The 22,742-nt window shown below is 39.5% G+C and overlaps 1 pseudogene; it reads right to left on the bottom strand.

Annotated features, from left to right (window-relative positions):
- The window catches only part of LOC141651847 (uncharacterized), a 168,477-nt pseudogene that overhangs the window by 92,786 nt on the left and 52,949 nt on the right, over positions 1 to 22,742 (bottom strand).

The raw sequence follows: 22,742 nt of genomic DNA, 5'->3' as shown, positions 1-22,742 counted from the left end.
TTTGCATGAGCCATGTTTCATGATTGATCATTATAGCCGAAAAGATGAGAAGAAGAAATCGGAACTCCAATGGAAGAAGAAAATTGAAGATGCTCCATTCAAAGAGCAAGTGAATTGTGACAAAGAGAGCTTGCAAAGCTCATCAAAATCAACCAAGGAAGAAGAGGATGGCCTCATTGGCCAAGAGAAGAAATTGGGAGAGTTGTCTCCATCTAAGCAAGAGATTTTCAATGATCAACTCAATGAAGTTTGTGGTCTTTGGGACGACGAATTTGAAGGGATTTTTAATCCCTACATTGGACATGCCATCGATCATGATCAACAACAAGGGCCACGGTCTACTGAGAACCTCTACCATGATAATGAACAAGCCTTCGATTACTTCTTCAAGGCGTTGAGCAACATCAACAACACCTTGGACATGCCCCCTTGACATCTCATCAAGAATGAGAGTTTGGTGGAGTCCTCCCTAAACCACCACTTGTAAATATTTCTAACTCCCTAACTTACATTTCAATTCTTGTATTGCATTTTTGTCATCTTTGGATTTTTATTTACTTTGATCAAAATAATTGTCATGTAAGAGAGAAGTGAGGGAGGGACTAACAATTTCAATTGATGTGTAGTGCTTTACCTTAGTGTGGGGATGGTAATTGCCTAGGCTATCCATGCCTTAGTAGTGCCCCCACAATGAAGAACACAAGACTTGAAGAAAGAATGAAAGAATGATAAGGCAAATGCGCTGTGCACGGGTGGAACTGAATCCGTGTACACAGAGGAAGAATCCGAGCGGATTCCCAAGAATCCGCCCGTCTTATGTAATCCGAGCGTCCTGCAGAAAAGACGCCCGTCTTGAACTGAGCTGAATTTTGAAATTTTCTTGACTGTTAAAGAATCCGAGCGGATTTCTGAAAATCCGCCCGTCTTGAAGAATCCGTCCGTCCTGAGAGAAAGACGTCCGTCTTTGCAGCTGAGGAAAACAAGCAAATTTCTCTGGACAGAAATCCGTCCGTCTTTGAGCAAATCCGCCCGTCCCGTGTTCAGCAAATCCGAACGGATTGTCACAAATCCGCCCGTCTTTAGGCGAGTTTTGCAAAGTTCAAAAAGAGCAGAATCCGCACGGATTGGGAAGAATCCGCACGGATTGCCCCTGCAGATTCGAAATTTTCGGCCTCTTTAAAAACCCCTCCCACCTTCATTCATTCATTCATTCATAAACACTACCCACAACATCAAAACCCTCATCCTCTCCATCATAAAAACAAAAACCCTCAATAACATTCAACAAAAACAAATCAAACCATCCTTCCAACACCAAATTAATCACTCCTTCTTCAACAAAAATCAAAACCAAGAACAAAATCTTCAACCTTTGAGTCGATTTTTGTTTTCATAAAGGCAAAGCCTTTCACCTTCAAATCGATTTGGGCATACTACAAATTGAAGATTTTTCACTCTTTTCTTGGTTAGTTCATCAATGGCAAGGACTAAGGGAGCAACAAAGGCACCAAAGGCTAAGGTACTCTCACAAAGGCAAAAGGCTCTTCAAACAAAGAAAGCTTTGGCTATGGTGGTAGCAACACCAAACTTGGAAGTGCAACAACAACAACAACCTTCTATGGGAGCAACAACACCTTCTACTCCGGTAATTAATCAACTTTTGCATTATCCGGAGGTAACTTTTATTTCCGATACCCATAGAAATACCTTTGTCAAGTTTGCTATGAAGTCATTACAATCCACCAAATTCATATGTGAAGATACCTTACAAAAATTGGGTGTTCTTGAACAAACAAAAGCCTTTTTCAATGCCATGGGGTTAAAGAAATTGTTTGAAACAAGGGAATTGACATACCCCTCCCTTACCTTGGAATTTTTAAGTTCTTTGAAAGTCACCAAAGTTGAGAATAGAGAAAATCTCAAGTTTCGTCTAGCTAATGTTAGTAGACGCATTACCTTTAAGGAATTGGGTGAAATTTTGGGTCTTAGTGATGAATCGCGTTATCTTAAGCATTATGGAAAGTATGACTCCGAGCCTCTTTGGGAGGCAATCTCCGGGAAGAAATTTGAGGATTTTCATGCGAGTCGTGCTCTTTTGGTCCACCATCCGGGCATAAGAGTATGGCACAAGGTTGTGGGAAATACCATAATTGCTAGGAAAGACACCAATCATTTCACAAGACTTGATTTTATTCTCCTTGAATCGGCTTTGAATGTCGGAAGAATTCATACCAAGCCTTACAACTCTTTGAGGCTCTTGGTAGATAGATGGCTCAACATTGATAGTGGGAAGAAGGGCACGACCGTTATTGTCAATGGCGGCCTAGTCACGGTCCTAGCTAAGCACTTTGATCCTAACTTCAACAAGGATAACAAGTACAAAGCAAAGGAGGGTGGCCATCTTGTTGATATGCATACTATGATTCACAAGTTCAAGTGGGTTGCCCAAAACCCCCTTGACACTAAGTATGGATGGCTAACTAGTGAAGCTAGATCGTTCACCTTGCCCTCGAAGATTTGTCGTCTAAGCGTCCACCGGACCAATTATCTACTTCCCCTTTCCGAAGAAGCCGAGTATATCATTCAACAACAAAAGGGTGATCTTGAAGCTCCCTCCTCTTCCATTGTCATACCACCTTACCCCTTTGAGTATGAAGAGTTCAAACCGGAAGGAGTTGAAGTTGGGAAAGACTATTTGACTCTTCTCATGCAAGCAATGCACAAGCAAGCCTATGAAGATCGGAAAAATGCTTATTTGGCTCAATATCCACCCCTCCTACATTTCGCTAGGCAAGGACTCCTTGATCCATCTTGTCCTTTGCCTAGTTGGGCAGATAGAGAAGTCTTATTTCCGGGTGCATCTAGGGTCGTTTTGGGTGACAATGAGGTTGTTGGAAATGATGAAGAAGTTGATGATAATATTGGGGAAGAAGCAAGTGAAGGAGAAAAGGATGGTGAAGATGATGAAGATGAGGAAGAAAGTGAAGAAGTAAATGACAAGGAAAGCGGCAATGTCACCACTTCTCATGAGGGAAGTGATGATGATAGCATGATGGAAGATTAGCAAGCCTCGGAGACTCCTACACTCTCATGGTTTGTCTATTTCTCTCTTTGTATTTTATTTCATTTTGATCATTATTGGAATAGTCCTAGCAACATCAAAGGACTCACACCTCGGTACCATTGAGGTGTTCTTATTTTATTGTTCCCATTTGTAAAATCCAAAATGACAAATTAGTTTCATGCATAGCATAGTGTGTGCATGAACTATACCCATCCTTGGACATTAGCAATAGTGTCTCACTCGGTTTGGGGAAGTTAATGCATACGCAACGGGAGGTAATCTAAATTATCCTCTCCGTCATAACAAAAACCATGTATCATGTAGTATAGCTTAGTATAGATTGCATTTAGTATAGAAATCATGCATCATCTTTACATAATTTCCATCATTTTGGCCATTGAGGACAATGCCCATATTAGTGTGGGGATGGGAATTCTAACATTTAACTCTTATTAAAAAATCCAAAAAAATTGAAAAATTTCAAAAATCATAAAAATTGGAAAAATTGAAAAACCCAAAAACAAGTTCATTTCCTTTGTATATATTGTCTTGTATATATTGTGTTTGTTCTATCCTTGTTCACATTGATTGACTACGCCACATCCGAGACATGAGGATATTGAAGACCGCATGGTATGATCTTTCCAATCTCCTTTTTCCTTTTTATGTTAATGACTATGTGGCTTTATTTTGATTGATGCGGTATAACAATGTGAATCTAGGACTTGCATTTAGATTGTTTGTCATATTAGTTGGTAGAATCATTTGCATTAGGATGTTTATATGCTAGTTGCATCATGACATGTAGTTGCATGTTAGAGAAATTTTGCGAAACCGTCTATTTAGGAAGCTTGACAAGTGTATATAGGCCCTAGTAGATGCTTTTTGTTCTTAAAACTTTGCTTGTTAGAATGCTTGTAAAACACCCTAGGATGTGTCATGCTAGTATCCTTTGACCCATGGTTTAAGGCCTAGTCAAGGGTACCTTGTGGTGTGATAACTCCTTAGCTACCGTTTATTCCAAGGTGACCCTTGAAACCATGCAACCATCATTCATCCATGTTCTACCATATTTTTGTCAACAAAAGGGAATGGGCACAAAAAGAAATCAATTTGAGTTCAATGAAATGAAAAGTGAAAGAAAAGTTTGCAAAAATGCATCAAATGAAAAGAGGAGCAAAAATAGAACTCCTAAGCTTCAAATACAAGGCACCCTCGTTACTAATTGTGGTGACTTTGAAAATGTTCAAAAAGAAATGCAAAAAAGTTGTCAAGTATTGAAATGCCAAAAATCAAAAAGAAATGGCAAGAAAGTGTTCTCAAATGTCAAATGCCACAAGAAAATTGGGGGGAAAAACAAAAACAAAAGCAAACTCCCAAAGTGAAACTCAAATATTTATTGATCCCTTTATCCATCATATCCATTTTTGTGCATGGTAGAGAGGGGACGACCCTTCTTCTTGTCTAGGCAAGAGGGGGAATTCCGCGATCCTCCAGTGTTTCTAACACCATAGGGAGTCTACTCTTGACAAAAGCATTTAACGATTGAGGACAAAGGTACCCTAGCTTGACACAACTTGGAGGTGATTTATTGGTATCCTTCTAGGCTTAGTAGTTTGAACAAATTGCATCTATGAAGGATTGTGTACCCTTGAATTGCTTCCCTTGTAGATAATTTCCGCCACTTGATGAGGGAGTGGCTATTCTTTTTGTAGATGCATCCATTATGTGCTTTTTGTGTGCTTAATGTTTGGATGTGTCGCCATTTTGGCAAGACCCACCTTGCCTTGCAAGAAGGCATCCTACCTCATGGTTGTCTTGTTGTGAGTTGAAGGGCGGAGTGAGACCCGCTAATTGTCTCATATCGGCTATATTATTAGGATAGGTTAGTATTGGTCCTAGTCTTTGTCACCTCTTTACTCGGGACGAGCAAAGGTTCGGTTTGGGGATATTTGATGTGACCATAATTGGCGCATATTTAGCCCCCGAATTAGCCTTGTTTCCATGCTTTTTAGTGCTTATTTGGGTCATTTCTTATCTTTAGTTCTTTGTTTTGCATATTCTTTGAGATTTTGATCCCTTGGTAGGAAAGGAGTAAGAATCTTGCATTTTCATGGCAAAACGAGACTAAATTGATCGAATTCAATGACCAAGCATCAAGGAGAGACAAGATTAGAAGGCCTTTGTACATATCATAGTAGAAGAGCAATGTTGAGGAAAGATCCTTGAGTCCCCAAGGAAATCCCAAAGGAATTTATGAAGAAAAGGGAAGAAAAGAAGAAGTTACTATCTTCGATCGACAATCGAGCGGATTGTCAACAATCCGTCCGTCCGGCCCAGCCAAAGACAATCCGAGCGTCCTTACCTGAATCCGCTCGGATTCCCCCTCCACAATCCGCCCGGATTCCCCAGAATCCGCTCGGATTCCAACGGTGCAATCCGCCCGTCCCGACCCTATTCCGCCTGGATTTCTTCACAGCACGGATTGTCTTCTTCAAGCTACGAAAAGAGAAGCCCTTCTCTCGAAAAATACCGGGTCCTCCTTGCTCAACTTAAAAAGTGTAATTACTAGTTTAGCCCTTAGTTAACCCTAATGCATCCTCCCTTATTTTCACTATAAATACCCCATTAGTCTAATTAGAGGAGCATGTTCTTCTTATCAATAATTAGTGTAGTTAATATCAATCAAATCTCTCTTCAATATTGTAATCAAGCATTAATCAAGTTTTAATCCAAGTTTTGGTTCTTTAATCTCTCTTTTGTTCATCCTTTATTTTGGGTAATTGAAGATTATTTGGGTTATTATTGGGAGATTGACAACCTCTCAATCAAACATCAAGTACTTCTATTATTCTTGCTTTATTGTTGGAATCATTAGTAGGTATAATCTCTTAATCCCTTTTTAATTATTGTTAATTACTTTCATTTATTCATCATGTTTCATATTGTTGGTATGATTGACAACCTTGCTAGCATGATCAACATGATAATGAGTGAGTAGTCTCTTAGCTAGGGTTAATGGGTGATTAGGGGAAACCAACATGGGGAATGATTCATGCTTAAATTAATATGCTTTCATGTTTTATTTGCTTGCTTGTTTTGATCTCAACTCATGCACATGTTATATTTGATGAAATGCTAAGCCTATGAATCCTTGCATTTACTATCATCTTCTATCTTTTCAATGAGACTTGTAAGACAAAACCCAACTCGAGTCTCATTAGACCATGCATGTTGTTGAGTAGGGAAGATTAAGTCGACTTGTAGGTGTTGTACAATCTAATCGATTCAGCTCCGGGACACAAACTTTCCTAGGATTGTAAGATATAACCCAACTCAATCCATCACAACAATAATTGCTTGCTTATAATTTGAGAACATGTTTGTATGATCATATCCCATGATTCCCCTATGATCCCATGACACCCTAGTGCCTTTAATCAATTGTTTACACCCCCTTTAATTCATCTTGCTTGTTTATTTTCATTGTTATTCTAGTTTAGTAACCTTCTACATCAACCCAATTTGTGACACCCCTTAGACACCACTAGTTACAATAGAAATCTCATTTCAACTCCCGTCCCTTGGGATCCGACCTTTACTTGCCTCTTTACTAATTGTAGAGTTGTTTGTGGAGCTATAAATTGTGTTTTGATTCGACCGTGACCAACGACCACATCTTAATTTGTGAACACTTAGCGGACTCGCATCAGCTACTATAGTATTCTAATGAGTCGATTCTTTTGACTAAAGACTTTTCGCCTAAGGTGGCACAGTTTCAGATTAACTTTGATTTATGTTACTACGACCTTCGTAAATGGGGTCAAATGGGCATATTTTGGGTTATGATGGGTGTGGCTAGTCGAAGGGAATAAGTGCGATAGGAATTGTCCACCCCCTTGTCAGGGTTAAAACAATATCTCAGGGCCACTCGAGGAGTAATGAACTGGAAATGCGTGGCCACGCTCGGATGGTATCTATGGTAGATAACTCCGGTCAATCAGTTATTCTCCAGATCGAGGAAACCACTCTCGATATGATCACTTGCAAGTACGACCCGAAAGACACCTTGCATTAAGTGGGAGATAGTAATAGGACAAGAGAATTGGTGACGCACATTTGTCGAGGACAAGTGGGAGATTGTTGGAGTAAGTGTCCCCGACAATAATGCGATCACAATTGTCGATCATATTGATCACATATTTAAATCTCATATCAAGAATACGAAAGGGATGATACATTACATATATAATCAACTGGTCCACACTTATCGGTAATGATTGGCTGGCTAGAGTTTGACATTACTGTCGTGCGACGGTGGTGATCAGTTGATCCCTTGAGGTCACACCTAAAGAACGATTCCCTAATTGAAAAGGTTAATTAGTTGTATGTCGATACAGATTAATTAATTCCTTAAAATTGAACAAATTATTATCATAAGAGAGAAAATGTCATCTTATTATAATGTGATTAAATAAGATTTTATTTAGTAATTTAAGAAGTTATATTACTAAAATTAATCGGTGTTTGCGAAACACGCGAGATGAGAATGATAAGTTAGTCATAATTACAAGATGTTGTGAATTATACTAACTAGTATTTAAATGACCATTTTATGTGAAAGTAATTTTGAATTACTAGTCAATTTGTTAAATGTGATTTATTTAATTTGTAAATGATATTTAATTTGTTAAATATGCATTTTAAATTAAAACATGACATAAGACATGTCACATGTCACATGACATAAAATTGTACAATTGACAAAAATAAAATGGACTCCATATTACATGATAACCGAAATTGGGTGGGCAATGTTAGAAGTTTTGTCTTATTCATTTGTCTTATTCATTTGTCTATGACATTTGATAGTGACTTGACCATGACAAATCCTTACACTAGTTTGTCTTGTGAAGACAAAAAGGAAAAAGGAAAAGGGCCTAAAAACCTCCCACCCCACCGGTTTTGGTACAACACAATTGAGAGATTTTTCTCTCTATAATTCATTCTCTTATGTTTTATGAAAAACAGCACTTTCTCTCTCTTGTTCTTCATAAAATTCATTTTTATGAATCTAATTTGTAAAAATCAATCACTAATAATACTAGTAGTAGTATATGAGTGTTAGTAATCAATTTTAAGGTAAACCACATTACAAATATCTAGTACATGTTAGTTTGTGGGATTTTGGGATAGTCTTGGGTGCTACTTATTGGAGGGCTTCTATTTTGAAGTCATGAATGTTCATCCATTATTGGAAAGCTCAAGAACTAACAAGAAGGAGATCTTGTTGGTGCCCATAAAACCGAAATCGTATAGTAAGAACAATGCTTTCTTCTCTTATCTTATTTATATTTGCATGCATAAGATCTAGAATTTATTTTATGACTAAATAAATTTGAACATATATGAATATGTTAAATAATGAGATTATAATTTCCAACAAGTGGGACCATCTTTCAAGTTAAAGAGCCCAAGTTCAAGAAGAAGTCTAGACATGTACTTAGAAAAGTTCTTGACATTAGAAATGACATTGAATAGAAGGAAATAACAATTCATAAAGTTGGAATGAATGGATACATGACATATCCACTAACCAAGCTCTATTGCACCTTGACAAGTGTAAAAGGTACACTTTAGATTATCAAATATAAAGTAGTAATATGGTATTGACTATTTGAGGACGTGCACCCACCTACGTGCGCCCACCTGCGTATGCCCAGCCGATCTATGGATAATGGCAGCGGTCTTTTGAAAGCCACGCTCGGCGGCGTAAAAATGCTTTCGACCGGATCGTTTTAGATCGGTCGGTTTCGTCTCGGTAAGGTTCTCGAAACGATTAGAGATGTTCGGAGTCGCCACCAAGAATTTGTAGGATGCTTGGAATCCCTTCGAATCCACTTTATACCTTGGTCAAACGAAGCACAAAGCAGTGTTTGACATAGGTACTAAAGATAAGGAATCGTCCCTCTTTAGCATCCTATCTCTAGAAAGACTCTCGTACGCCATGGATAAGGTCGTCCACTATCCAAAGTTTCCGAGGAAGAGGTGAAGGTACGTATTGGGAAGCCCTTTAATCAGACACCCAATCCCGCCCGCGGTAGCGGCCTCTACTGATCGATCTTGGTTGGTTGAATGCAAAAGTTGATAAAACGGTTTAAATGCATGAATGCGCATCCAATAATTTAAACCTAACATGTGAGAGCTTTCTAAGTCGGTTGATTTAATCTAAGTATCAAGTATAAGATATCGAGTTGGATTTATGATTGATTTGCATGCAAGACGGAAATTGAACATCCATTTACCAAATTAGGTTTATGGTGCATAACGTGATCCATTTGTCTTAATAAGACGTTTTGCAAATACGGTTTTTGAATGAGCAAATTAGTCGTCTGATCTGTCCTACATCCGGGTTAACCGGAGTCGGGATCATCTTAGACTAATGAGCCTATTGGCGATGTAAGGGGGTCTCCCCTGGTTTGAATATAGGAAAAGAAATGGCCTGTTTAGGCGCGGGTCAGTCAACGGTTTAAGACGCATTCTTACCATTGAAAAACGTATATAAAACGTATTAAAAATGGGTATTTGGACCCGTTTTGGTTTGAAAGGACCGTTTAGGTCGTATTTGTGTTGATTTGAGGAATGAGACTTGAATAATCATCATTGTTTTGATGATATTCGATGTCGGGTTCGACTTTATAAGCATGACATGAATAGTTTTGAGAATAATTATGAACTAATTGTTTTAAGTTCATTTGAATATAATTAATCAATACTCATCATCGTACTCGGGTTAAAATCCGACATGGTATGTAGAACCAAGGATGACTTTGTGTTGGTGACTGATACATTTATTTTGGAAATGTAAAGAAATGATGAAAGGCTTTAAAATACCTTCCAAAATGTAAAGAAATGAAATAAAAGGCTTTAAAATACATCTTAAATGTAATTAACGAAATATTATCACCGAAACACGGATTTAACCATCATGGTATTAAGAACCAAAGGTGAAAAATGTTTTATGGTTAAAACTTATAAAAATCAATAAAAGGGTTTGAAAATATTTTAAATGGTAAAAACCGTTTACAAATATGAAAATGAAAATTAGAGGGAAAGAAGAGACCAAACACGGATTGGACTTGAGGTTGGGCAGGCTGCTTTAGGCGCGAGCCTGGGTGCTACGTAAGTAGCCTCTGCCTCAACCAAAAAGTCCGGTTTTGGCTCATTCTTCCCATGTTTTGGACCATGTTATGCATGATTTAGCATGTTGTAGTCATGAAACAAGTAAAGAGATGATAAAAGAAGGATTTTTACACCCTCATACTTACATGCTTGGTTATGGCGAGAAACCGACGTAAGTGTATCAACTCGTTTGGTCGGAAAAGACTCGGTTTAAAGCCGTTTTAGTAAGTAAAAAGAGTGTTTTATTTAGTTTAGTGATGGTGTAGTGGTCGAGATGGTCGGTCAAGTGATTTAATGCACGATGACGGTACTAAACAATGTGTAAGTCTTGTATTTACGATCGGTAGGTCGTAAATACGCGTCGGATTGTGACTTAGGAAGTCGAGTCGAGAATTTTAAGGGAGAAAAGAGGGGGCGGACTCGCGTAAGTTCTCAAATGGGGGCATTTGAGGGGTATTTATAGGAAAATGAGTGGTTGTGTGAGTTTTGAGCGACGTGGCCACCTAGGCTGCTCAAAGAGGCGCGAGCCACGTCGCGGGTCTTCGAGGTGTCTTGTCACTATCACACGAGGAAATCATCATTTGTTCTATCCTAGGATTTGGATGAACATGTTTGGTACTTGACTATGTAAGATTCCGGGAAATCTTAACATAGAAGCATTTGAATGGTTTATTTTTGTGTTTGACTCGGTTTGACTCGTTGTTGGAGTCGGGATTTGAATTTTTGAGTCGGTTTTGGTCCGGTGTCGGTTTTGACTCTAGTTAGTGTCATTGCGACCCCGTCGTCATGCATTAAACACTCCAGGTACTTGTGAAATTTTTTGAAATGTTTTATTTTCGAAATCGTTTTAAGTTTTCCGACGTAAAGTTGTACACGAACTGTCGATCAAACGCCGCGACTCCAAAGCATGTTATAGTCCGATAATCATCGGGTGTTTGTTGGAGTCTCAGTAGATACTGCGTATCTAAAGAGCCCCCACTTTAACTGAGGCTTGGACAGGACGAAAGTTAAAGTAGAGCCCCCATGTCAATCGAAGATTACAACCTGGAGACCCAAGCGACGTCAAGGCGGGTCGAAAGGATTCGGGCCAAGGACCAGCCGTCGGGAAGGGCGACGCCAAGGCGACTCGAGGGTACGAGCCAAGGACCTGCCGTCGGGAACAGTTTAGAGTCTGTCGACTATCCGTACGGGTCGTTTAAAGTCCGTTAGACTACGTACAAAGGCTCGCCAGCCATAAGAAGGAGTCATACCTGAGGCATCTTCGGATATGTCCTTGCGTGTTTGCGGACAAAGGCTCGCCAGCTGTGGTGCGTACATGAGGAGGGCTCACCAGCCATGGCGCATTGTAAGGCTTGCCAGCCATGGGGCGTATATGAGGAAGGCTTGCCAGCTGCGATGCCTAGTAAGGCTTACTAGCCATGGGGCGTATATGAGGAGGGCTCGCTAGCCACGATGCGTAGTAAGGCTCGCCAGCCATGGGGCGTATATGAGGAGGGCTCGCCAGCCGCGATGCATTGTAAGGCTCGCCAGCCATGCAGCGTATATGAGGAGGGCTCGCCAACCGCGATACGTTGTAAGGCTCGCCAGCCATGGGGCGTATATGAGGAGGGCTCGCCAGCCGCGATGCATTGTAAGGCTCGCCAGCCATGGGGCGTATATGAGGAGGGCTTGCCAGCCACAATGCGTTGTAAGGTTCGCCAGCCATAGGGGTGGTTGGTTGATTAACCGTGAGAATAGCCGCTTTGGATAGGCTTGTTTTGGAAATAGCGGACTCTTGATGCCGCCGTGGAAATAGTGAATTTTGAATTTCACTATTATTGGTTTTGAGAAAAGCGGGTTCCGCGAGGAAGTCTCCTCTTGACATTTGAAGGAATAGCGAATTTTAAATCTTCACTACTCGTTTTTGAATTTGAAGTGGCGGTTTTAATCGCCGTTTGTTTAAGGTTTGAAGGAAGTAGCGAATTTTAAATTTTCGCTATTACGTTTGAAGTGACGGTTTATGTTGCCGCCGTAGACATGTGAAGGAAATAGTGAATTTTGAATCTTCACTATTACTTTTGAAGTGACGGTTTATGTGAAACCCCTCGATAGGGCATCAAATTTGAAACGGAATATACGAGATTTTTGAAACATTTAAAAGCTTAAAGTGCGAAATCCACCATAAGTGAACAAACGAAAATGAAAAGAAAGATAATTAAGTTTTACAATTAAAACGAAGTGCGTTGGGGAAAAATATCCCACGAATAAACACCAGTTTAACGATAGGTGAGTCTAAGCAACTATAACTAAGGTCCAAGGTTCAACGTTCTCGCTAGCTCACACGTCTTCCCCCTAATCTGCATCACAAACCTGTCATTCATGTAAACATGAACGCCACGATCGGTGGGGAGTAACTCGGGTTCTCCCACCACCATATGTTGAAATGCAAATAAGCAAGAACTTAATTAAACATATTGATCATACATTATACTTGAATAATAATAAACAAGGGAATATAAACGATAATCATAGTGAGATAGACATATTGCATTCTTAATGAGATAGGCATGGTACATCATATTAAACATGCATTTAAGGAAACTAAACATGGATATGAGATTAGGCATTGAATCATATGGAGAAGGTAAACAACGGATCAATTGAATAGAGAATACATGGATGGAAACCAATAGCCATTAATTTGAAAACCTCTTAACAACCATAGCACGGGATGTGGCTACTAATGTCACATTCATACTTATGGCTTGCATCTCACCATAAGAACGAATGGGAACATCAATCCCGGCGATCATATCGCAACTAGGGGCTTACATCTCACCACTAGTATCCGATAGGACCAAGACACTCACAACAATCATAGAGGACGTGCACTCTCGTATATAAGAACACGCCAATGACCGTAACAAGTAAGACATTTACAAAGGATTGACTCAAAACAAGACAAACCCCTAGACTCCAACCTCCTGGTAGGACGACGATCATAATACGGTCCTAGTCTAAATCTGGCCAGACTCTCGGGATGGACGACACCCGATTCGACATACAATCCCAAATCGTATCCAAGACTCGATCCATGACACCTAGTCGTGCCCCAAGGTCGAGTAAACCCAATCGTAACAATGGTAGCTAACCGTACCCCAAGGTCCGAAGAGGCGGAAGGAAGATAGCCCAACTCGGAAACAATGGCACCTAATCGTGACCCAATGTCCGAGGGCAAATAAATAAGGAATGTCGAGTAGTCGCACAATGTAAAACGTCACACTCCGATCACAAGTACGAGTAACAATAGTTTGCATGAACATAACATCAATAAGTCTTATATTAACCAAATACTAATAAGGGAGAAGATACATGCATAAACCATTGATCATTAGAGGTTACAAGTGAAAAGGAGCTCACAGGGGACTCCCAGCCGGTCAGTAGACCGGCTGCCGGTCCACCGGCTGGGACAACAAGCCAAAATCAAAATTTAAATAAAACTTACAGTGTACTCCCAGTGGTCAGAGAGACCGGCCGCCATCACCCTGGGACTACAGCCAAATTTCCAAAAACACATAAAACCTTCAGTGCACTCCCAGTGGTCACCTGGTGGGAATACAACAAATTCCAAAAACACATAAAACCTTGATGTACTCCCAAATGGTCACCTGGCTCACGGCCACCCTACTGGGAATACGCCCAAAACTCAAAATCACCTAAAACCTTGGTGTACTCCCACCGGTCAAGAGACCAAGAGGCTGCTCGGTCACCCTACTGGGACTACATGCTTTCTAAAATGTGTTCAAAACTTACAGGGGATCTCCCAAATGGCCAAGAGACCTGCCGTCCCACCCTACTGGGACTACAAACACGCGGATTCAATGCAAAACACTTCTAAACCATTTGAAACCAACAAAAATCATTTCCCATCAATTGTTTACGTATCCTATCATGATTCTAACTCGGAAAAACAACATATTTGAGCATGTGAATGGGTAATTTCGGATTCAAGAGATGTAGCATGAGAATTTCATCCAAACATGTGAGAATTGCAAACAAGCATGATATTCAACATCCAAATTAGCACCAATCATGAAAGATACAACTTTTAACATTCATGTGAGATTATAACTATAAAAACCACACAATTTTAACATAAAAGTCGAGTAACCCATCACCGTTACCTTTTTGCACTTCAATCTTCTAAAGACTCGTCAATGATGTAGCTATCCTCCTTCGGGTTGTCCAAGTTCTCCCCTAAACACAAAAATAAAGGTATTAAGTCAAGAATCCACATCCTTGTAAGATGAGAATTTCGAAATAGAGGAAAAGATGGTGACTTTCTTACTTCGAAAGAAGGGAAATGAGAAAAGGAAGAGAATGGCGCGAAAAGGAACGAGATTGGTGAAGAGTTGAGTGAGTTATGGTGATTTTAGGGTTGAGAGCAAAGGGTTTAACAATGGTGGAGTGTTTGTTGAGGAATTTCAGAAATTAGAATGAGGGAGATGAAGTTGTGAGGGTTTAGTTGAGGGTTTTGTGTAGAGAAAAGAGGGGAAAAAGGCCCATGAGTCAAGATAAGCCCAATAACTCAAAATGAGTCGGTATCCACTAGAATTTTCGTCCCAAGTCTACTATAACTCGAGACGGAGAATAATATTATTAAAATCTACACTATCATTACCGTTACACGGCTAAGACAATATTTTATGAAAATAAGCTTTAAATAATAATTATTTAATAAAAATTACTTAAAAGTTTATTTAAAAATATAGGGAAAGCGCGGGGTGTTACAATCATCCCACCTTTTAAAAAGTTTCGTCCTCGAAACTTGAAAATAGAAGTGAAAAGTCATATAAAAATAAAACCGGAGTTTTGAAATCGGTAACCAAAACATTAAAAGGTTACTTATCGTAAGAATCAAAATCCTTTCAAAAGCCTCACATAAACTTTTTCCGAAATAACGATTCTCATCAAAGGAACGGAAGTGCTCTCGTTGCGCATTCAAGAACATCACATTCCAAATCAAAGACATGGTGAAAAGCAGATCATTTGTATAAATCGAAAATTAAAATACTTTCAAAAACATTAATGAAGAGTTTTCAAAAGTATAAGTCTCATTCATGGAACGAAATTGCTCTTGTCGTGCACACAAGAACGCTAACTTTCCAAGTCAAGGACAAGTTTAAAATGAAAATCATTCGCCGACAAGCATAGAACAAGTTATTAAACGTTTCAAATAACGAGTTCTAACATCCTATCAACGTCAAAATCAAAAGAAAAGACAATTCACTCAAATTTTCTTTTGCAAAGGTCAAAATGGAAATAAAGGTTTCATTTCTAAATTCAAAAGGGAGGCAAATTCCTGAAAATAGAATATTAAACTCTGAAAAAGAAATCATAAGTAGATCAAAGTTCGTTAGAAATTGAGCAAAATTAAAAGTAACTCGGGTTTAGCAATTAAAAATCCATAAAAAGGAGTTATACTCATATAACAAAAGGATAACTAAATCAAATTCTCATTTCAAACCTTTAAAAATAGGGAGGGTTTTGTAAAAGTAACATAAACTTTTAACAATGGATCAAAAGTGGTAGCTTGAAATGTTTAGAAACAGTACGAAATGGAAAGAACTTAGATATCATGAAAACAAAGTATGTTAGGAGAGTTCAAGCTTAACCAACAAGAGAGCTATGATAAACTTCCTAGGAGTAAGAATTGAAGACAGATTCACAAGGATGTCAAAGATAGAGTTTCACAAGTTACGAGTATCACATTTAAAGGAGGAGCATGATGAAGCGAAGAAGAGGGGTATGAACGGAAAGGTTTATGCTTAAGGAAGGAAGGAATTTAAACAACAAGGAAACGCCAGAAAGTGAAATCTCAAGTGACAACACGATCCTAGACGGCTTCTAAAACTTCCTAATAAAGTAAATCTCACAACCATATTACCTCCAAGGATTACTCAAGATAACTTACGTCACTCTACATCTAAGCTATTCCATGAAACAAGGTACTTCACCACATTTGTGATTCCATAGCTCTCAAATATAAGTCATCTACAAACGATTTCCACGGAACAAGATCAAAACTACTAAAAGAGTTATACACATAACCAACTATCGACTACTAGGAGTTCTCACTATGGTAAAATCCTTAATCAAAGGTTAAAATCTCAAGGTCCTTATACTTTCTAGCACTCCAAACCAAAATCTTATTCACACCCGAATTCACAAGCATAGATGATCACATTCCCCAAATCATAAAGACCACCAACCAAAAGTAAATAGGTTTGTCATACAATTTTTCCTACCCAACTCAACTCAAGTTCCACTAATCCAATTTTGACGAAATCAAGGCTCACAAAGAATCCTCAAAGAGCACCTCACTCACTCTACAACGTAGCCAACAATGCCATCACTCTACTAAAGAAACAAGAGCAATAACTAGGTCAAGAAATGATAGGAAATTTCAAGGGATATAGGAACGTGACGAGGTGTGAGATCAAAGGAGTCAATGATAAAGGTAACTAGTTAACACCAAGAAGAGATATTAGAATTAGAGGGGTATTCAAGGCAAGGAAAAGACAAGTAAACTTTTATACTTAAGAAATAAATCTAATCAAGGTATGAACGAAGGGAAGGAAGATGATTAAAGACACGAAGGGGGATTTCAAGGCTTAACCCAAACGTTTTCTAAGACTTATGGTTCTTGCTAAAAAGGTCACGCCTATTAGAATATTGTACCATCATAACCAAATGACCAAATTCCAAAACGAGGGTCAAGGTAAAATAAACGCTCGTATAAGGGTTGAAAAATCGGTTAGATCCCTCGTTCACCTATCCTATCACATATTAGGGTTTCCCTAAAGTAAGTTTACCACTCAAGTATAAAAGTACCCATTTATCTCAAGTACTTGATACAACCTCAATGTTTTAAAAACCAAAGAAGGAATTAACAACGACTTCTCAAGGGACAACTAACATCAAATTGCATCACCAATCTATACGGAATCATTAACATCTAAAAATGGGTTTTCTTCCAAATTCATATCCTAAACTTATCTCATGTTTACTCCTAAGGTAACGACGCTCAACCTACTAAGCTTTCAAATCCCAAACATAAACAACAAAGCCAAGTTCTATAACTTTAATCACATAGGCAACTCATTCCTAACACAAAGAATCCACCAATCAATTATACTCACTTTGTCAAGGAATTAGGTATAAGAATCACTAAGTATGTCTCATCACACTACCTAAGTCTTTCTAACATCACGACCTCTCAAAACCAGGGTTAAGGGTCAACCACAACCAAGCTCTACAAAAGTCAAATTTTCCGACCAAAGTTAACATTCCATAAGGCAAAGATGAAGGTGCACAAGAGGGGTCTTATAAGGAGAAAAGGTACAAAGACAACTCCCAATATATGTGATAAGAGTTGCGAAAGGTATAGAAGCGCAAGACAAGGGGATATGACAAAGCACTCAAAGAGAGGAAGGTATCTTCGAGACGGTAAAGAAATTCTCCAAGAGAAAGAGATCCATCTGCAAGATGTTAAGTAAGGAGAAACAAAAACGAAGAATAGGTCGAGTGAGTACTAAACTAGTTCCCAAGGTTAAGCAAAAGAGAGCTTAGAAGGGAAGGATAAGCATCACGGGATAAAAGTAAGGGAAGGTGGATCGAGGATAGAAAACACACCCATAGCGGTGTCGGGAGGAACAACGGCTCCGACTTGATTCTCGACAAGAATGACTCTTCTTGGCTCGGCATCCGGAGCATGAGGGAGAGGAGGAAGGGTAGTCTTCTTCTCGGGGCAATTCTTGAAGAGGTGTCCGGGCTTCTTGCAATGGTAACACTTCAAGGGCATATCATAGCATCCAATCCCGGGGTGATAAGCTTGCCCACACTTGAAGCACTTGTGGTTCTCCTTAAGCCTATTAGTAGATGTAGGGACTTGTCCTTTCGGCTCTTGCACTATTGGCTCTTGTCCTCCATGGTCTTGTACTCTTTGTTCTTGGACTCTCGGCACCAACCTCTTCTTTTTAGGAGTTGACGAAGATGAGGACACAAAGGGTCTCTTGCCACGGCGGTTAGGGCGAGGATTAACTTGAGCATCGACATTTCGTTGATTCCGAAGAATCAAGGTAAGGGCTTCCATGATAGTATTCTCCACCTTGGTTGGTCGTACCATCTTCTCAAGACACCAAAAGAGTCAACCATGTTAGCACCTAACAAATAGCATGCACAAAGAGACTACCAACTTAGGTCCTTAGTTCTACCCATCTCTCATTCATTATTTGGGGTCAAGTTCAATTTAAATTCGGGGTACACGTGTGTGCGTCTGGAGCAACATGTGCTCTGATACCAACTGTGAAACCCCTCGATAGGGCATCAAATTTGAAACGAAATATACGAGATTTTTGAAACATTTAAAAGCTTAAAGTGCGAAATCCACCATAAGTGAACAAACGAAAATGAAAAGAAAGATAATTAAGTTTTACAATTAAAACGAAGTGCGTTGGGGAAAAGATATCCCACGAATAAACACCAGTTTAACGATAGGTGAGTCTAAGCAACTATAACTAAGGTCCAAGGTTCAACGTTCTCGCTAGCTCACACGTCTTCCCCCTAATCTGCATCACAAACCTGTCATTCATGTAAACATGAACGCCACGGTCGGTGGGGAGTAACTCGGGGTTCTCCCACCACCATATGTTGAAATGCAAATAAGCAAGAACTTAATTAAACATATTGATCATACATTATACTTGAATAATAATAAACAAGGGAATATAAACGATAATCATAGTGAGATAGACATATTGCATTCTTAATGAGATAGGCATGGTACATCATATTAAACATGCATTTAAGGAAACTAAACATAGATATGAGATTAGGCATTGAATCATATGGAGAAGGTAAACAACGGATCAATTGAATAGAGAATACATGGATGGAAACCAATAGCCATTAATTTGAAAACCTCTTAACAACCATAGCACGGGATGTGGCTACTAATGTCACATTCATACTTATGGCTTGCATCTCACCATAAGAACGAATGGGAACATCAATCCCGGCGATCATATCGCAACTAGGGGCTTACATCTCACCACTAGTATCCGATAGGACCAAGACACTCACAACAATCATAGAGGACGTGCACTCTCGTATATAAGAACACGCCAATGACCGTAACAAGTAAGACATTTACAAAGGATTGACTCAAAACAAGACAAACCCCTAGACTCCAACCTCCTGGTAGGACGACGATCATAATACGGTCCTAGTCTAAATCGCGGACTCTCGGGATGGACGACACCGGATTCGACATACAATCCCAAATCGTATCCAAGACTCGATCCATGACACCTAGCCGTGCCCCAAGGTCGAGTAACCCCAATCGGAACAATGGTACCTAGCCGTACCCCAAGGTCCGAAGAGGCGGAAGGAAGATAGCCCAACTCGGAAACAATGGCACCTAATCGTGACCCAATGTCCGAGGGCAAATAAATAAGGAATGTCGAGTAGTCGCACAATGTAAAACGTCACACTCCGATCACAAGTACGAGTAACAATAGTTTGCATGAACATAACATCAATAAGTCTTATATTAACCAAATACTAATAAGGGAGAAGATACATGCATAAACCATTGATCATTAGAGGTTACAAGTGAAAAGGAGCTCACAGGGGACTCCCAGTGGTCAAGAGACCTTTCACGGTCCACCGGCTGGGACAACAAGCCAAAATCAAAATTTAAATAAAACTTACAAGTGTACTCCCCACCGGTCGGTGGCCAAGAGACCGCCCGATCACCCTACTGGGACTACAGCCAAATTTCCAAAAACACATAAAACCTTCAGTGCACTCCCCCGGTCACCCGGCTGGGAATACAGCCAAATTTCCAAAAACACATAAAACCTTCAGTGTACTCCCAGCCGGTCACCCGTGCACGGTCACCCCAGTCGGGAATACGCCCAAAACTCATAATCACCTAAAACCTTGTGTACCCCCCGGTCAAGAGACCAGAGCTGCACGGTCACCCTACTGGGACTACGAGCTTTCTAAAATGTGTTCAAAACTTACGAGGATCTCCCAGTAGGTCGGTCAAGAGACAGCCACTGCGGTCACCCGGCTGGGACTACAAACACGTGGATTCAATGCAAAACACTTCTAAACCATTTGAAACCAACAAAAATCGTTTCCCATCAATTGTTTACGTATCCTATCATGATTCTAACTCGGAAAAACAACATATTTGAGCATGTGAATGGGTAATTTCGGATTCAAGAGATGTAGCATGAGAATTTCATCCAAACATGTGAGAATTGCAAACAAGCATGATATTCAACATCCAAATTAGCACCAATCATGAAAGATACAACTTTTAACATTCATGTGAGATTATAACTATAAAAACCACACAATTTTAACATAAAAGTCGAGTAACCCATCACCGTTACCTTTTTGCACTTCAATCTTCTAAAGACTCGTCAATGATGTAGCTATCCTCCTCCGGGTTGTCCAAGTTCTCCCCTAAACACAAAAATAAAGGTATTAAGTCAAGAATCCACATCCTTGTAAGATGAGAATTTCGAAATAGAGGAAAAGATGGTGACTTTCTTACTTCGAAAGAAGGGAAATGAGAAAAGGAAGAGAATGGCGCGAAAAGGAACGAGATTGGTGAAGAGTTGAGTGAGTTATGGTGATTTTAGGGTTGAGAGCAAAGGGTTTAACAATGGTGGAGTGTTTGTTGAGGAATTTCAGAAATTAGAATGAGGGAGATGAAGTTGTGAGGGTTTAGTTGAGGGTTTTGTGTAGAGAAAAGAGGGGAAAAAGGCCCATGAGTCAAGATAAGCCCAATAACTCAAAATGAGTCGGTATCCACTAGAATTTTCGTCCCAAGTCTACTATAACTCGAGACGGAGAATAATATTATTAAAATCTACACTATCATTACCGTTACACGGCTAAGACGATATTAAATGAAAATAAGCTTTAAATAATAATTATTTAATAAAAATTACTTAAAAGTTTATTTAAAAATATAGGGAAAGCGCGGGGTGTTACAGTTTATGTTGCCGCCGTTGAAATGTGAAGGAAATAGTTAATTTTGAATCTTCACTATTACTTTTGAAGTGACGGTTTATGTTGCCGCCGTTGACATGTGTGGTGAAAATAGTGGAATTTAATTTCCAACTATTATGTCGAAAATGACGGTTTTAACTGCCGTCGTTTGAAATTTGGAGGAAAATAGTGAATTTTGATTTCACTATTTGTTCTTGTTTTTGAAAAATGACGGTCCTTAATGTCCTCATTGAAAATTTGAAGTTTGTTATGGGAAATTGGGCCAAAGCCCAAATTTCGCTGAAAAAAAGGCAGGGAACCCTATTGAGGTACGAGCAACCTGGCGAGATAAGGGTACTTCCCTATTTTTCTGTAAAAGACGCGAGAATGGCTTGCATACCATTCTCATTCCATTGTCTTCAACCTTTCGACAACACAAACAAAAAAACCGCCATTGTTAGGTTCTTGCTTGCTCTCATTCGTGCCATTATCAACATGTCATCTCAAGGTATGTATTTCCCCTTGAATCCATTTGAATTTGTTGGTCTTTTTGATAGATTGAATTAGGGTGAAATATTTACCCTAGAAAATCAATTTGGGCGTTTTTGATTGAGCCCATTTCGAGTGAAATTGATGATTGCATTAGGCTAGAAACCTGTTTAGGAGTATATGGGTGCTTTTAGTTTGCATTTTGGTCCCCGTTTGCATCCCCTATGATCGAAAAACGTGAGTGAGGCGAAGAAACCGTCTCATCACAATGCCAAGTTTATTTGCTTGGATAGTGGGTCTCACTAGGTTGCATTGTAGTCGGGAAAGAACGTATTTGCCATTGTGGACCTTTGTTGGGTATTGTGGGCAAAATTAGAATTTTTGCCTTTTGTGACGGTCTTATGTCTGACAGAATAAGCGCCTGTTTAGGGCTTGAATTGAGTCAGTTTACCTTGAAATGGACCATATTAGTAGTTTAGGTCGCTTTGAGGCGTGATAAAATCACGTTGCCTTTCTGCGGTCGTATTTTGGAATTTTGACCGGTTTGTGCTCAAATTGGCGTAGGAATTGCCTTTTCGAGCCGTAGAAAAATACCCCACTGCATCGGGAATGTATTTTGGTTTGATGGCGGACCTTGTATGGGCCCTGGGGTGCCGTTTTTTTTGTGGTTTTTTTACTCGTCTTCTGGTTGAAAAGAAGGGCGAGTCGTTTTTTTGTGCGTTTTTTTTTGTTTTTTTTTTGTTTTTTTTTTTGTTTTTTTTGTGAATTGTTTTTGTTTGGTTGGGTTTGGGCCGGATTACCCTTGTTCTGCTTTGCAGGTTTTTTTTTATTTGTTCATTTTACGCCGTCGTAATGCCGAACTTTTGGTTGGCATTCTTTGTTTGCCTTTGGTTGTAGGGGAGTGTTCGGGACAGGCTGAGTCCCTTGCTGCGTCTTTTGAGGAGTTGTTTGGGACATG

Source organism: Silene latifolia, chromosome 1, assembly GCF_048544455.1.
Source record: "Silene latifolia isolate original U9 population chromosome 1, ASM4854445v1, whole genome shotgun sequence".
Taxonomy (NCBI): Eukaryota; Viridiplantae; Streptophyta; class Magnoliopsida; order Caryophyllales; family Caryophyllaceae; genus Silene; species Silene latifolia.
This window is presented reverse-complemented; position numbering and strand designations above follow the sequence as displayed.